Genomic DNA, 18,361 nt, shown 5'->3' on the forward strand with positions numbered 1-18,361 from the left:
CTTTTTCTTGTTCTCTTCTTTACTGTAAGAATACTGCCTTTTGCTTTTATCAATATGGAGTGTGTGTGTGTGTGTGTATGTGTGTGTGTGTATGTGTGTGTGTGTGTGTGTGTATATGTGTTCTGGCATTGACCCAAAGACCTGGTGAATGCTAGACAAGCACATTAACACTGAACTATAATCTCCGGTCCAATGTAGAGATTTTAACTGTGAGAAGCTGTTAAAATCTAGGATGCAGCCTAGATACACTGTTGGTAGTAATATTTTAAGTTAAAAGCTACAAAAGGCTTATAAAAAAAACCCAATATTCTATTGGCCTATTTAACCTCAGTTGCTTTTACAATGCAAATGTTTAATTACATTTAATTACTTATTAATTCCTATTAATAAAGTGGCTATTGCCATGGTCTGTGTTGTTAAATATTTTGCCACAGCCTTCTTAATTTATCAGTTCCTTATTATTTATTGCTATGCAACATACACGCAGCTTTTCCCATGGTCCACCCAACTTTCCATTTCTTCCCGGCCCCTCACAGTACAGTTTAATCTTTAAAACACTGCTGCATGAGCAAATCTAAGTAATTTTCTCGAGTCTGTTTCCATCAGCTCCAAAGTGCCTCTTAGTTCACCATTTGAAAGATGACGATCCGGATGTGTGTGGTTTTTCTCGGTACCTGGGTGCGGTGGTATGAGAGATGCCCCATAAACTCAGGCGTTTGAACGCCAGTCACCAGTTGGTGGCGCTGTCCGTGGAGGCTGAGGAGCCTTGGTGTTGCTGGAGGAATTACGTCACTGCCGGCACGCTTTGAGAGTTCGTAGGCTCGCTCTCCTTCCATTTCCGTCTTTCTGCCTCACGCTTGCAGTTAAAGATTTGAATTCTTCTCCTCTTTATCTTTCCTGTAGCTTGCTGCCATGCCTCTACTCCGCTGTGATGGATTTTAATGCCTCTGGAACCGTAAGCCAAAACAAATTCTCTCTTCCTTAAGTTGCTTTTGGCCACGGGGTTTTATCGCAGCAATGGGAGAGTGACTAGCATACCATTCCTTTTTTGGCGGAAGTTGTAATTTTAGTGTCACATAATCGAGATTGGTAACATTTACTTTCTCCTGTGAGACATTCTATTGACTGATAAAAAATCCTATCACATTTGAATTAGTTGCACGCTTGAATTATATTGCTTCTTTTTTTTTTTTTTTTTTTTTTTTTTTTTTTTTTTTTTTTTTTTTTTTTTTTTTTTTTTTTTTTTTACTACCATTCTCAGAGTAGCCGATCCCTTTTTTGACCTACTGGATGAAAAAAGCATGTGCATTAGTGATTGCTGCTGTCTATAGTATCTCACTTATTCTCCCAGATTTTTTTTAAAAAAAGATTGTTTTATTGGGTCCCAGACTTCCTGTTTTCAGTGCTTACTTATATTGTAGTTTGACTGCACCGTGCTGTTTTCCTAGAGTATTGAATTTCTTTATTTTCCTCTTGGTCTGTAAAAACAGATGTATTGATGCAAAATTCACATACGAAGATAAAATTTCAGGTTAAAATGGAACAAATTTTCCAGGCATGTCAGATACTTTTCCCCATTATGTGATAAAGACAGAAAAGTAGATCTCAGAATATATTTTTTTTCGAGACAGGGTTTCAGTGTAGCTATTGAGCCTCTCTTGTAGACCAGGCTGGCCTAGAACTCACAGAGTTCTGCCTGCCTTTGCATCCTGAGTGCTGGGATTAAAGGTGTGCGCCACCACTGCCCAGCCTAGAATTTTTTAATGGTTTATACCTTGACTTTTATCACATGGCAGACTCCATAAATATGGATAAGTCTTTATAATTAGCATGGTTCCGGACTTAAACCAATATAGTCTCTTATTCTAATGATCATTATACTGTAAACAAACAAACAAACAAACAAACAAGAACACAAGATCTGGACAAAATTACAGCTAGAGTCAAAGCTATGGCCAGAAATCAAACAGCATTTCTTAATAAATGCTGTTGTCTTCTGAGATCTGAGCAGGCAGTGTAGGTGATGACCTGATATTTATCATTTATTAAATATATGTAAACACTGTGAGACTAGAAAGCTTCTTTGGAGATGGTGCAAATAAAAGTTAAACCCCGGAAAATACAACATAATTTATGTAGTTTTCATGTTCTTAGAGGCAAAGTATGAATAATTAGACAACTCAGTAGTAAACAAGTTTCCCAGAGCCTTTCATTTTGGTAAATAATACATAGTACTGTAAAACATACATTTATAAAGGACACATACACTTGCACGTGCGTGTGCGTGTATGTGTGTGCACACGCGCATGTGCAAGATTGTCACTGGAACCAAACTGATGTCAGGCACCATGGTTGTGCCAGTATAACCATAACCATCCTAATGTACCCCATCCTGTGGTGATCAAGCTTCTCTGTTCATCTAGATCACCACGGTGTTTGCAATTAGGCAGAAAGGAGGATTCTAAATTGTACTTAGGCGGGGGAAAGTTTATACTGAAGCAGTTATGACAACTGTAGTTTACAGCGCATAGGAAGCCTGCACGCAGATTTGCTTCTCTGATGTCCGTAAGAACTCAGAGGGATGCATGCTGCTGTGTTAGTTCCACTTTGCTCATGACAATGTGGGTCATCAAGACAAGTCAGGAAAGTGTTTATAAGGAGCAAGCGGAACAGGAGGATTCAAACTCACAACGTAAGGTTGCTTGTCTCATTACGTATCAGAAATGGTGTATCCGCCACCCATGGGTGCTTGTTTTTCAGTCACTGTCAGCATAATAAGGGAAAGATTGGGCATTTGTAGGCATTTAAATTCTCGTATAAAATGTTATTTATACCCCATGGACAACTAAAGATCAAGGTGAGAGAAAATGAGCAGACTTGAACTTCACTCTTGTGTCTTCCCAGGAAAGCTTGCGGGTAAAGCGGGCAGCACCGTGCCCGTTTCACACCGTCTGCCCATGGTCCAGATGAACTCCAGCAAAAGGATCAGGGAAAAGGTTGGGACTGGCGAGAAATCACATCAGTACAGAAACTTGTCCTTAGAGTCCGTCTCACTGGTGGCGTGTGAGTTCTGTTACTTCATTCCAAGTGCATGCTTTCAGCAGCTATCACGTGCCAAAATGTAGAGATGCAAAAGCAGTAACAACAAAATGATCACCTGCAATGTTATTTAAAGGAACCTTGTGGACAGTGTATGGAGTCTGGGTTTACTCTCCATGCGGAAACAACATAACACAGTTCACATAGAAGATCATTGTAAGGGATCTGCCGAGCACGGGCAGGAAAACAAACAACAAGGAAAACCTGTTCTACATTTCTGCTTTGGGTTTTATTTCATATTAGCTGGAACACATATCCTTGAGTTCATTGCTCCAAGCAGATAGTAGATACTTTTCACCCATCCCTTATTCTTTTACAAAATTTTGGTGTTCTGGTCTCCTTTCTGTTGCTGTGATAAAACACCTTGAGGTAGTTTATTGAGGAGAATGTGTATATTTTAGTTCACAGCTTCAGAGTACAGTCCATTATTGTGGGGAAGTCAGGGTGGGAAATTAAGGTTTCATATCCATAATTGAGATTAAAGAAGAGCAACACGGGCTGGTGTGGATCTAGGGACAAGGAACACTTACCTGATGCTGGTGGGACTACAAGCTGGTACAGCCATTGTGAAAATCATTGAAGAGATTCCTCGAAAAGCGAGGCATAGCTCTATCACATAATCTAGCCACTCCGGGGTTTATACCCAATGTGCTCTATATGTTACCGCAGTGATACCTGTTTACCTGTATCCATTGCTTCTCTTTTTGAAGAAACCAGGTAAAAGAAGTGGTAGGTGCCCATCAGCTGATGAGTAGATACTGAAATTGTCAGTATTTTCAGAGCGGAGTATTATTCAGCTGGTAAGAAAAATGAAATTTGCAGATACATGGATAGATCTGGACATAACCAGCCTTAGTGAGGTCACCCACATCTAGAATGACAAATGTCACTTATTTTTATTTTTTTTTTCATTTGTGGATGTTAGCTTTGAGTCCTTAGGCGTTTGTGATCCATTTGGAGTCCTAGAAAGTTCAGGAAAAAAGGCTACAAAACTCACAGCTAGTTTATTTCAAGACTTTTTTTTTAAAAAAATTTATCTGTTCTCTTCTGTTATTTCCTAGGGGATACTTCTAAATACAGTTTTTATTTAACTGTTTTAATTGTTTATATTTCTTTGCTAAGTACTTGAGAATAGATATTTTTGTTTGAATTTTTCTGCAAGTGGCTCACATTTGAGTGGATCTCCTTAATTTGCCGTGTAAATTTTCATTGAAAAACACTAAGATGTTTTAAATTTTTTATAAAATTTAAAATTTAAAGGTCAGTTCACATAATTTCAAATATTTTAGCATCTTCCAATAATGGATCAAGCATTGTTTTTTAAACAAATTAAGTAAAGATTAAATTAATTATAATTGAAACCAATTAGAATAAAATGTGATTTAGAATTTATTACATTTAACTGAAGTTAAATACTGAGTCCTTTAGTTACACCAATTATATTCCCAAATCCACGAGTGACTGGTTTCTAAAGTCTAGGAATGCATAGGTTTGGGTAGTTGGTTGCTATTACGAAGAACCATAATTCTTTCCCTAGAAACTTTAAAAACAAGGTTTACTTATTCATTGTTTTCACGTGTGTGTGTGTGTGTGTGTGTGTGTGTGCACGTGCACTTGCTTGTGTGGACATGCACTGTGTTTATGCACTTACTGCAGAGACATTTCCCCATCCCTCCCTTTGTAACTTTTTTTAAGGTTTTTATTTTTTGTAAATAATACCATTCAAAATTTCCACCTCCTCCCCTCCTCCCATTTCCCTTCTGCTCCCCCACTCACCTTCCCCCCTCCCCAGTTCTAAGAGAGGGCAGGGTACCTTACCCTGTGGGAAATCCAAGGCCCTCCCCGCTCTATCCAGGCCTAGGAAGGTATGCATCCAAGTAGACTAGGATCCCAAAAGGCCAGTACATGCAGTAGAGACAAATCCCAGTGCCATTATCATTGGCTTCTCAAGGAAGTCAGGACCATGAGGGGTTGGTTCACCCACTGAGACAGTCTGCCTGAGCTAATGGGAGCTCACCAAAGCCAGCTGGACTGGGACTGAACGAGCAAGTGATCAAATCTTTGTAACTTTTTAACGTCTAAAGTACTTTAAAAATCCGTATTTGGTGTGTAATATCACTTTTCCTTTCAAGTAACTTTGAGTCTGGACAACCGCATTCTGCTCCCAGCAGAATTATGCTTGCTGCCTTCTCAAGTTTTGGGGCCCTTTAAGCTGCCGTCTGGGAATGCAGTCTCTGCGTTGCATATATTATCAATAGCCCATGACACTGTACCGCTCATCCTAGGGATGGCATTTTCATCCACTGACTAGTGACTTGTTACGCTTCCCGTTTGAGTGCACACAAGCTTGTATTGTTTCCGCATGTGTTTCAGTGTCAAGGGCAAATCCAGAGTTTGCCAGAAGAATTTAAAAGGGCAGTGTTGGATACTTTTTATAGGTGGCATTTCTTAAGATGTCAGGATCCTTGACGTGTTTACTGCTAATGAGTACACATGTATGATGGAGCTTTAGTGTGGAATTTACTTAGTATGTTTATACTTAATTATGTGAAATGAGTTCATGCTGTTTGAAGGAATTCTCTGTTTCCTTTCCCTTCGTACCCTCTTCCCTCTCTTTTTCTGTTTTAAACTTTGTACTGTTTTTGAATATGGACTAGTTTTTTTGTGTGTGTTTCAGAATATTACTCTGTGTTTGTATAACTGAAATATTTTAGTGGTTTCTTTGAGGTAAGGTCAAATTCTTGTATATAATAAAAATTCCACGTTTAGATTAATTAACCATTATTTATTTGTCGATTTCATGTGTTAAATGTTTGTGGTCAGAACAATGTGTTTTCTGAGGGAGAGTTATTGACCATCCTGTAGGTAACTTACCTTTGCTGATATATGCCATTTCTTATGGTGAGCATGCTAACATACTAGATAGGGAAGTTGCTACACTTTGCTAAGTGATCATCTTGGCTGCACACATGCGTCTGTTACTATTAAAATGTAAAGGAAGCAAAACAGTAGAGTTGAGCTTGCTTGCCATTTTCTGTGTCCTTGGAAAACAAAGGATATTAACCTGTGTTTCTCTCTTCCTCATTGAAAATTAAGGCTTAATGGTAAGGATCAGACAAACCTTGATTATTACTAACGTGTTCGGTGTTAGGGAACAGAAAAATGTGGTGTCTGAGCTTGAGAAAGAAGAGGAGGGGTTATGCTGGATGATTTTACAGAAACTGCCAAGTCAGTTCAAGAGGAAGAAGCAGGAAATCAAGAAGCACAAGCAGTGAGCAATGTTAAAGGCAGAGCAATAAAAGTCTGTACGAGCTGTGCTTATCCCTTTCCTTAGTCGGGTACAAAGAACAGGTCCTGAGTCAGTTGCCAAGGCAACTGTTAAGTTTGGGTGGTTTATGGCAGAAGCATAGTCCTAGGAAAGTGGGGTTAGAGGTGGAGTGACAGTAACTCATGGAGGAGGATGCTCTGTGGAAGTAGCCATGACCCTGGGTGACTCCATGTGACCCTTAGAAAATGCTATGATGTTTTTCTGCCATATTCTTGTCTGTAAAGTCTCACCACTTCTTGGCTAAACAACATCTTATGGAGTGACTGCATTTCTGGCTCCTGCATGTATAAGTGTTGTCTGGTTCCAGACTGTCCTGGGCTGCAATATCGCACCACCGAGAGGCTGATTTGTGTATGAAAGACAAATTCATTATTCAGTGAAATTATGAGTGCAGAATCGAGAGTATACATAAAATCTGTAATATCTTGGCTGAATAATTTTATATTCATTGAGCCTAATTAAAAAAAGCAAAGCCGAAATAAAACAAACAAGCAAAAAACCCTAAGGAAAACAACAACAAACGGGGTTTGTCTTTTTGACAAAAGAACAGTGAATTTAATTAACTATGGTAAAGCTATTGCATAATGATATATGTAAAGTAATACTTAGTGATTATATTATCAAGGATATTAGCATTTATTTGTAATAATTATTTAATAAGAAATATGACATTGTTCTATGCATTAGTTACTTTTCCTACCGACAAAATCAAGTTTAGAAACAGGAATGTTTCCCAGTAGCTCAAAGTTGCAGGGTGGAGTCAGTTCTGGTGCGGACGTCTTGAGGCAGCTGGTCACATCATATCCAGTCAGAAAGCCGAGAGGGATAAGCGGTGGTGCTCAGCCCTCTGTTCATTCGGTTCAGCACCACAGCCCGAGGGATGGTGAGGATGGTGCGGTGCACAGCTGGGGCGGGTCTTCTTTCCAGTAGACTCATCGCGATAATCTTCATAAGCACGCTCAGGGGCTAAGCTATGTGGATAACTTCTTCTAAGTGTGGTCAGAGGCTAACCTGTGGTATATAACTTCTTACGGGTGTGTCCAGAGGCTAGCCTATGCTAGATAACCTCTTACAGGTGTGTCCAGAGGCTAGCCTATGCTTGATAACCTCTTATGGGTGTGTCCAGAGGCTAGCCTATGTTAGAGAACCTCTTACAGGTGTGTCCAGAGGCTAACCTATGCTTCATAACCTCTTAAAGGTGTTCCCAGAGGCTAGCCTATGCTTAATAACCTCTTACAGGTGTAACTAAAGGCTTGCCTCCTGGGACATTCTTGGACCTGTCCAATTGACAATATCAGTGAATGATCACATTGCACACATTAGCAAATTTCTCTAATGTCTGGCTTCATAAAGAGAGCAGGATTCCTGTATCTTCTGCTGAATTTGTATCACATAGAAAAGAGAAGTCTTTATCTACTAGGTCTTTTGATAGTCAGTAAGACTCAATATTAATGATATAAATATGAAGGAACCCTACCACCTTCCATTTGATTTTCAAAGTTAGCACAAAAGCAAATTTGAGAACTAAGGCATGACTGTATGATGCTGTAAGTGTCCCAGTCGACGACAGTGTTCTGAGGGACCCAGTGTAGATGCTCTTGTGGGAGGAACTGCTGTGATACATGGCAGATTATGTCACCAGGTAGAGCAGTTATATTTGAAAAGGTCACAATTGTGGCAGAGGGTGAAATGTTCACACTTTACCAACTCAGGACTGGTGATGTGGGGCCTGAAAGGGAAGGCAGGAATAGTGAAGGGAACCCTGATGGCTCTTTGTCTTTGGAGAGGGGTGGAGTGGGGGTATGGGTGGAAGGGAGGGGAGGGAAGGGGGAGGAGATGGAAATCTTGAATAAAAAAATGAGGAAAAAAAAACTGGAAGGAAAGGTGGAAGAAGGACTCAGAATGGAGGAGAAAGAGAAAGACAGAAAATGGTATCAGGACAAGCCCTGTCTGGAGGCAGCTCCAGAGGTGGCCTAGTTTCTACAGTGAGGGCATTAACAAGGCTTTTAAGAGGTACAGGGATTTAAAAAATGAGGACAAGACAGATGTCATATATAATTTATTACCTAGAACACCGTTAGTTAGAATGGATATAAAATTTCAGGGTAGGAGAGTCAGGTGTGGGAAAAAAAGGTGCCCTCGTGGAAGTTAATGCGCTAAAGCAATGTGCTTTCAAAGTCAGTTAGTCAGGATTATTGAGAGTAATGGGAGATGGGGGGGCACCTGTGCTCAGAATTTATGGGGTTACGGTGAGAAAGAAGAGGGAAAAGAAAAGCCGGATTTTCTTTTTGGTAGCAAAACCTTTGAAGACTTTGAATGTTTAAAAGAATATAGAGTTGAACCGGCCTAAAAATAAAGCACATTGCTGGGAAGGACATATTAGCTAAAGGGGAACAAAGGCCACCACGGACCATCACTTTGCAATGTATTTGTACCCAAAAATTATTTTGTCGTACAATAAAACCCTTGCTGAGAGGATAACTTTAAAGCCTGGCAAGAGACCAAGCAGCCAGAGCAGCACCAAGTTGAGTCCCCAGCCCCATGTCAGGAGGCTCGCGGCCACTGGCAACTCCAGCTCTAGTGGATCCAGTGACCACTTTGGCCTTAGTGGGCACCTGCACTCATGTGCACATATGCACAGAGATGCATGATTAAAAATAAGTCTTTAAAAAAGGAAACTAGCTCTACATGTGCATGTTATAAAGTACTATATGCCATCATTAAACATTAATGGATGTAGAAAAAAAATCTCTTTTATTTGACCATTTCAGTACTTAAACATTTTTTTTTGGTTTTAATTTATTTTTCAGTGTGTGCTTTTGTTATTTTGGGGTTGGGTAATATGTTGATAGAACCACATGTGTCAGTAACTTATGGTGACAAAATATCTAGTAATACGCAGTTTGAGGAAGGAAGGAAGGGTTATTTTGGCTTTCTTGCTTGACGGGATACTTCCCATCATGGCAGGGAAGGCATGGAAGTGGGAGACCAGTACCTGCGACAGGAAGCAGAGAGTGAACAGGAAGTGAGGCAGGGCCATACAACGTCAGTGCCCGTTCCTAGTCACGCACTTCCTCCAGAGCGGCTCTAACTCCTCAAAGTCCCATGGCTTTCCCAAGCAGCACAACAAGTTGGGGACCAAGAGTTCCCTCAGAAGGGCTTACAGGAGACATTTCATGGTCAAACCACACCCCATATAAATCTAACTAAGTTTTAAAATTAATATGTAGCATAAAATTATGAACACAAATAATTCACATAATATTTTAAAATTTTTTTTAATTCTGTGTGCACTTATGTACGTGCACATGTGTACCATGAAAGGCATGTGGAAATTTGTGTGTGTGCACATGCACTCCATGGAAGGCATATGGAAGTCAGAGGACAACTTTTGGGGGTCAGTTTTCTCCTTCCACTGTGGGATCAAGCTCAGGTCATTGGGTTTGTGTTCGTCTTTTGGGCTACCTCTCTTGCCATAAAAAATTTCTGTATAAACTGAGGGTACGAAAGTGAGATGGAATTTTATATCTGTTAATACCTTATAACATAGACCTATTTGTGTTAATATCTGTCAAAACCAGCTCAGGGACTTATTCTTAAGGAAGCTTAGCTTATTATAGCAAGGCTGGGGGATGTTTCTAGTGGGTTCTGAGAGCTTGTATGGAGTGGGCATGATGTGTGCCATGTCTTTCTGTAGAGTGCATGGGAAATCAACAGCGACTTATGTGTCATGCTTTTGTCTTCTCTCCATGAGCTTATTTGATAACAGCGTTTAGATCTTTGCTTCCAAAGGAAGGGAGGGCAGATCAAAAGTCCACAGCTTTCTGTTTCTGGTAGAAGGAACTGACTCAGTGGGATGGGAGTCATAGCTGAGCTTTGATCTCTTATTTCAAGGGAACCTCTTATTTTAAAGTAGTCACGTGTATGTCTTTCTACACTCAATGCCCCAGAAAGAACTAGATGTTCATTTTTAATTTTTTTAAAATCAAAAATAGATTCTTCTCTCATACAAGAGATCCCAACCACTATTTCCTCTCTGTCTGCTCCCCCTGGCTCTCCCCCCCTCCTCCCCTTTCCCCCTGATCCACTCCCACTGTGTTTCCTCTTCAGACAAGAGCAGGCTTCCCATAGATGACAGCCACATAGGACAAAACAAAGATATACTAAGACAAGGCGAAAGCTCTCATGTTGAGGACAAACAAGGCAACCGACTAGGAGGAAAGAATCTCAAGCAGGCTAAAGAGTCAGAGATACACCCACTTCCACATGTGGCATATTTTGAAATGCTTTTATTACTTGGTTTTCAGCAAAAGTTGAATTTTTGCCCTGAATTTCTATCTTAGTCATAGTGATGTGCTCAGCCTAAACTGAGGTGACTCTAGACTGGGTGTCACTATGTCCTTTGCTCTTTTCTTTTTACTCCATTCTTTAGCACTGGATATGGCGGGCAAACAATATGGTCCTTATTGAGTGAATGATAATTTTCATTTTCTCTTGTGTCTTCCCAAATGAATGGCAAGTGAGAGTTACAGGATCTTCCCTTTGAGTCTGAATTCAGGATTTTGTGTCTGAGCGTTTCCAGTCTTATTCTCACAGGATTTCTCAAAGAATAGTGTGCACAGGATCATCTGGGGGAACTTGTTGGATAGTTAGACTCTTGGGCCACGTCTTTCGACCTGCAGTTCTAGCAAGTTCTTTGAGCTTGTATGGTAGGTGGCCGTAAGTCCACACTTTGTTGAATATTGTTAAAATGTTAGGTTGAGGAAGACACAGGCGGATCCAACTTAGATCCGTGTTTTGCTTAATTATGAACTGTTGTGGAATGTTAGTTGAAGATGCGCTACATTTGTTTACACTGTGGAATATTGGTTTAATGATGCAAAGATGCGTTGCATTCTTTTATGTTGCATTTGTTTAACTCTGTGAAGCTGTGTTACTTTTCCTGATTGGTCTAATAAAGAGCTGACTGGCCAAGCAAGGCAGGAGAGGGGCAGGTGGGGCTGCCATACAGAGAGAAAAAATAGAAGAGAGAGAGGGAGGAGCGAGAAAAGGAGGAGAGGAAGATGCTAGGGGCTAGTTATTCCAGCCATGGAATAGAAGTAAAGAGAGAGATATAGAACAGAGAAAGGTAAAAGCCAAGAGACAAAAGGTAGACAGGATAGTTTAAAAAAATTTATAAATTTAAGAAATGGCCAGAAACAAACCAAGCTAAAGCTGGGCATTGAAAAGTAAGAATAAGTTTCTGTGTATTTATTTGGGAGCTGGGTGGCAGACCCCAGAACAGTTAAAAAAAAAACCTACAATGTCCCACCTATTTCAGGAAGGGCTTGTGGAAAACATGTTTTAGGAAAAGCTCTTTGCCAGTCTTTAGCTCGTCACTCTATAATGGTTTCTAAACACTGTCTAGTCTCAGTTGCATGTGTTTATATACGTTAACAGTTTGTGATCTTTCTCTTGTCGTAATTACGTATCCATGGATCAAGTCTGAAAATGAAAACTGCCTTTATTCTGAGCTATTGCAGCAGAAGGACTGGCCGGCTACTCACAAGAGGGTACGTTTGGCTGCCTGAGAATAAGACTCACATGCTCTTGACATATTTGATGCTCTTCCTTTGAGCTGTGTTTTGTGCCTTTTGGTGACCCTGAGACTTCTCTTTGACACTTCACTGAGAAGTGGGCATCTCCATGGCTACATCTGCTTCCTGCTCCCTGGGTTTAAAAGCACTTCCCATCTGGAGCGGCTGCGTAGGCAGGACTATTGGGGTCAAGAAGCACATGGCCAACTGAAAGAGAAATGAGGATGAATAGTGTGGTTGCGGAACTTGGGGCACAGGTCACTTTGTTACAGTTACTGAAACCTCCTTTGTGACTTTTGTATAAGAGAGCACAGCACAGAGAATCTAACAAGTGTTACTGTTACTCCTGACTTCATAAATAAATCTGTCCTTTTCTAAGAGGCTATAGAAAGAGTACACTTCAACTTTCAATTTCTTAACATCCAACCAAAGCAACCATATCTCTAGCAAATGAACTTTCAAATGGAATATTATTTATAAGCAAGCATGTAGAGAAATGCCATTATACTTATGAGAATTTTGAATTATGACTAGAGACTTAGAAATGATAATAAGGCTCACTGTATTAACTGTTAAGTTCTGTGGTTCAGTTGGTGTAGGGTTTACCTCTCAGTCCTGTGAGTGCACCCCCCCCCCCAATGCAGAGGGAGAGTCATCATCTCTCGTGCATTCCTGGCTTATCTCCACTCCATGCTTCCTTACAGACAGCACCATCTTTTTGATGAGGTGAGAGCAGAAGTTTGGCATTTGTACTTCATCTCTTTCTCATTTATTCTTTTTTTTTTTTGTTTTTTTTTTTTGGTTTTTCGAGACAGGGTTTCCCTGTAGTTTCTAGAGCCTGTCCTGGAACTAGCTCTTGTAGACCAGGCTGGCCTCGAACTCACAGAGATCCGCCTGCCTCTGCCTCCCGAGTGCTGGGATTAAAGGCGTGCGCCACCACCGCCCGGCCTCATTTATTCTTAAGAGTCAGTGGTGTGTGGGTGCTACATCTTCTGGGTCTGCATCTCTATGCTGGAAATTTCCGGGAGATGATTCTGTAGAAGATCCGCAGTTACTTAGATCTACCCTTCTCTAGGTGGGAAATTAGTGTTGGCTATCATATTGGAACGTCAACAGGCACGGTCCACCTTGTCCATATTCTCAGAACTGCTCTAGTAGACATGAACACACACTTCAGAGTCTGTCAGGAAAGGATATGCTGTCCAATTGAGAAGAGGGTGACCAGCCGAGTGTTTTCAGCTGCTTGCTCCTTTAGGGCCAGCTTTGGCTGAAAAGAGATGGATGGTTTTGCTCAACGCTGTGCCCCTGTCCAGGGCAGCCTACATCTGGTGACGGAACTCAAGTGACCGAAAAGGTCCAGCCATTTCAATGAATGGTGTGATAGCAGATAGACATTGTATTCCAGAGCTTTGGCCAGGTCAGTCAATACTGTTTTGACTATTTATTTATTCAATCTTATCTGCGAAATGCACCTTGAATTCATAATCTTCTAGTTTTAAACATCTTTCTCCCTTAAATCTTTAGGTTTCCTAGGCGGTTTCAGAGTCAAAATAATTCTGGGCTCTTCAACCACAGTGGATGAACAAAATCCTGGCTAGGGAAACTGGTATTCTCTGTCTGTACAAACCAGAGAGGTAGGGATGCGGATGAAACGGGAAGGCGGGAAGGCTCGAGTAGGGTTATTTCTGCATCTTTGATAGTGAAAGGACTGAGCAGACACTAACAGGGTGCTCAGCCTTCTCTCAGAGATCAGGCCTCCATTTCAGTTTCCTGAGACTGAGCAAGCAGTTTCTGAGGAAGAACCATAAACAAAGGACAGTCAATCTCCCACATCCCCCAGGACAGCCAGGAGCAGACCTGGTGCTTGCCGTGCTAGGCCAGGCCGGCCTGAACCAGCCTCCACAATCAGTAAGGTCAAGGTGATAACCAAGTAAGGACAAAATCTGAGACTCAGACCAGCCCCCAAACGGAAAGCTGCGGCCCTGGCCAGCCTCTAGTTAGTGCTAGCCAATTAGAACGTACCAACATGATTGCTACTTGCTTAAGCCAATCATATCTGAGATGAGCTAATTGCCTTAGGACCTCCCCTTTGCTGTGCTTAACTGGAGCCTGTGAAGGCCTCTCCGGGTTGTCACCGTCCTGCCTTCCTGTAACATGGCCGATGCTTGGATATTAAACTATTTTGCTGATTGCATACATGGATAGTGGTCTTTTGTGGGACTTCTCCAGGACCCTACGATTAGACATCAAAGATGATATATTTTCTGACTTTCAAAGTGGTAGAGGAGCCTTATTTTTAGGGAGACATAAAGTACAACCGATGACCATGCAGGCTTCTTCAGAAAGCAGGCAGGTGTTACTGATTGCCAAAGAATTAAGCATTCAACTTTCCGTGAAAACAACTATTATTCTTCACTTTGGACTAAATCATTGCTATCCTTTCTTATTTCTTGTGAAAGTTTTAGGTAAGTCTTCAACATATTATCAAAAGCATTCCTCTAATGAGAAGTCACACACTTCTTCTGTGCAGTGTTATGCTGTGGCAACTGTGAGCTAGTAATCATGACAATTAACAATGGTTTCCAGGAAGGTATTGCAGATTCCACTTGGAAACATCTAAGACAATAAAATTCTTTCTCCTAGGGTCACTTCTTATGATAATTTTCTGCCTCAGGCAGCCATGAAAATTATAGGTATATAACAATAAGGAGTGAGAGGAGAGCTCAGTACATGAAAAATCAGTAGAGTATGAGTTTTAAGGCAGTGTGATGAATGTTTTAAAATTGATGGCCACAAAGTGAGCTATTTTACATCAGTTTTCTTTTAGAATGCTAGGTTTGGCTAGTCTTTTTGTAGTATGTATTTACTTATACTTGAATTTTGTAGTCATAACTTGATGATCTAGGCCATAGTTTTTGTCTGTTTCATAAACCCAGACATTCGTAGGAAGAGGATATCTCAACTGAGCAACTTCCTAAATCAGACAGACCTGGACCTTGTCTGTGAGGCGTTTTCTTGATTGCCAGTTGATGTAAGTGGGCACAGGCCACTGTGGGGAATGGCATCTCTGGGTAAGTGGGCCTGGGCTCTACAGAAATAGCTGATCAAGCCAGGAAGCTGCACCCCTCCATGGCCTCTGCGTTAGCTCCTGCTTCCAGGTCCTTCGTTGAGTTCCTGCCCTGGTTTCCCTTGATGCTGTATTCTAACCTGTAAGCAAAACAATCCTTTTCCTCCCCAAGTTGCTTTTGGCCATGGTATTAATCCCATCAGCAGAAATCAAATCAGGACAATCTATTAAGGGAAAATGGGTGCACACTTGTATCTGAGAAGGCCCTGATTTGGGAAGTTTTCTCTCCTGGAGAAATCCAGCATTTACCTGGATTTAACCTGTGGGTGACAGGCACACAACTGTGTAGTACCTATATCCAGGGAGGATTTTCAGTTTGCTTAAGTCAGTGCTTCTCAACCCTGTGAAGATATTAGGAATGCCTGTATTAAATCAATTTTGAAAATGAAAGCTGGGATTTCTGACACAAGAATGTGAGGTTGACCAGAGCACAAATATACCGTGCGTGCGTATGAGAGACAGTGTCCTCTAAGAACCTCTGTCAGCACTTCTTAGTCTTTTTCTTTTGAGGAAGAAAATCTGGGTACCCATCACTAGGTTTTTTTTTTTTTTTTTTTTTTTTTTTTTTTTTTTTTTTTTTTTTTTTTACTATTTCTTGACGCCCTTCATTTCCAAACAGTTGTTTCCCTACTCCTTCCTTAAAACCAGCCAGTATCTTCCTTCTTACTGAGAAACCCCAGGTTCTCCTGGTGTCTCTCTCACTTTATCAGTGAGTGAGCTTAGCTTTACTTGACTGCAGCCCTTTTTGTAGACGTGTCTGATGGGTTCTGGCATTGAGTTGCAGATTGAATTCACCCAAAGAAATTATAGCAAAACCCTGATGCTCAGGCTGTCCCTCGAGGATCAATTAAATTAGAATTTCTGCACGTTTTACAATTTCTAGGGCACTAGAATTTTAAAGCTTCTCGATGTGCGGTGAAGACTGAGAACCATGGTTTGTGGGTACTGACTGTCGGGTGTGCAGAGGCACCGTGCAATTGCCAAAAGCTCCCCGCAGCCCCCGTAGCATTAGCCCTGCTATTATATCACATCGGAGCTGCTTGTTGATGCTTGCAAAGTTTTAATTTATTGAAGGAAGAGAGATTGATGAGATGGAAGAAATGCTTTCTTGATGATATTCATGATCAGACTGCAAGGGGGCGAAGTGGGATATTGACAGCAATCGTGATTCTGTTCTTCGAGCGAAAGTGAATGAGGTTATTTGGAAAGCCCTTTCAGAATGATTAAAATGGCAAAAGCACATGCTCGCCTCTCCACATTACCTTGCTGGACCATCTAAATGTTAATGTTTTGATTAAAATCTCACTTCTTTTAATCGGTTCCTTTCAAACTGATGGTTAAACATTTAAATGTGTTTGTTTCCAAGTACTTCCGTTAACAATGTAAATTAATTTCTCCTTCAGGGAAATAGTAATTATGCCATCATGGTTTAAGGAGGAGCATCTGAAACATTTATATTAATACGATGTAATATAATGCTTAATTAACTCGTGTTTACCATGTGTGGGGTTTAATGTAGGAGAGAAGAATTGGTGGCGAAAGCAGAAAAACAAAGCGATCAATTCTATAAAAGATGCCTCAAGCTAAAACATCAGAATAAAACCAGACACGCTTTTGTTTTCTTCCTTCCAAGCTCTCTCTGAGGCCTGCTGAATCCTTTTTTTCTGGAGAATGGGGCATTTTAGTTTTTCCGCATGGAACTGAATTTGGTGGCTTCAGGATCCTTCTCTTTGTTTAACACGCAGCCCAGAGTTAGAATACAGAGGCCAAACATTTAACATTTGGCACAAGATATGATCTAAATTAACATTTGACCTAAGAAATTTCGGTCTTGCCAGAGTGTGAGCACCTTTGTTCTTCCGCTGCGTGCGCTGCTTTACCTGGGAACTTTGGTGGCTCAGTTCACTAAGTTCCCTACGGGCTCAGTTCAGGATCCGCTTTGCAACCTTGGCGCTAAAGTTGAGCGAGTTACCTGACCCATCTTTGTTTACCACTTCATGCCAATTGGAAAATGTTATCTTTCTTACTTATCTCTGAGGTTTGAATAAACCTAGACTAAAGTTTATAACTCCTTGAAAAGGGAGGTAGCATTGAGAGTCGACTGATACGTTTTAGCTTCCGGGTAGGCTGTAGTGGCGTTTCAATGGTATTTTAATAAATAAAGACTGCCTGAGGATCTGAGAGTCAAACAGCCCCACTGGTCAGCCTTACAGACCAGGTTATGGTAACACCCTAGTTTCCACAGAAATTGGGTGGTGTGTGCCTTTAATCCCAGGGGTGCACACTTTTAATCCCAGCCCTAGAGAGGAATATAAAACGGGGGTGGGAGGGGGAGAGGTGGGGAGACAACTCTCACACAGTCTCATTCTGAGATTCCTGGGAGCAGGATCACCATTTCAGACTGAGGTAGAGGTAAGAGCCAGTGGCTGGCTGTTTTGCTTTTTGGGTCTTCAGGTTGAACCCCAATTTCTGACCTTGAGTCTTTATCAGTCATGCTTCATTTAACCATGCTTCTGTTGCCGGAGCTCCTTCCGCTCCTTCAGCCAATAGCTGCTGAGATACCAGCCCATTGGGGCGTGGTCTCTTTAAAAAAGCAGCAACTGCCCTCCTCTCTCTCTCTCTCTCTCTCTCTCTCCCCACTCTCCCTCTCTCTCTCTCTCTCTCTCTCTCTCTCTCTCTCTCTCTCTCTCTTGCTTCCGGCTCCGCTTCCCGCTACTAGGCTTCCGGCTCCACTTCCCGCAACTAGGCTCCCTTCCTGATTGTTGCAGAGGGCTGTTGTCTGGGAAGGTGATCTGTAAGTTTTTCCCCCTTAAATAATTAACCATTCTATTAATCATGATTCCAAACTGGTGTGGGATTGTTTGTGATTCACGCCTTCATCTGGCGCCCAAACGTTTGGTTTTAGGACCCCACCCCCCCTTGGCTGCCTGCCACCAGCTCGGCTTGACACCAGCCCTCCCTCAGCCGCGGCCTGTGCTTTGTGCGTGGAGCCAGCAGTTTAAATTATCACGCTGTGGCTTTTCTTGCTGCAATTCTTTATATTTTCTCTTTACACGCCTCAGATTGGCTTCAAGTCCCCATGCACCCTGTTGTTTGCCTCCCCACGTGGATTTAAACTCCACAGGCCAGGACAGTCTCTGCTCGCCTGGTTTGTTCTTTTCTGAGTCGTTTTCTAAATCTCCCTTGCAAGCGCAGCACTTAAGTGGCGGGAACCAGAGCAAGCAGTTGCCG

At 41.5% G+C, this 18,361-nt stretch overlaps 1 long non-coding RNA gene across 1 annotated transcript in view; it reads left to right on the top strand.

Moving 5' to 3' along the window:
• The first annotated feature begins 824 nt into the window (after positions 1 to 824).
• Positions 825 to 18,361, top strand: part of LOC119804076 — a 92,545-nt gene continuing 75,008 nt past the window's right edge. The window contains exons 1-2 of the long non-coding RNA XR_005283783.1: positions 825 to 955; positions 2,905 to 3,063. This is a non-coding gene — a long non-coding RNA (uncharacterized LOC119804076). The remainder of the gene's footprint in view (positions 956 to 2,904; positions 3,064 to 18,361) is intronic.

This window comes from Arvicola amphibius, chromosome 18, assembly GCF_903992535.2.
Source record: "Arvicola amphibius chromosome 18, mArvAmp1.2, whole genome shotgun sequence".
Lineage (NCBI taxonomy): Eukaryota > Metazoa > Chordata > Mammalia > Rodentia > Cricetidae > Arvicola > Arvicola amphibius.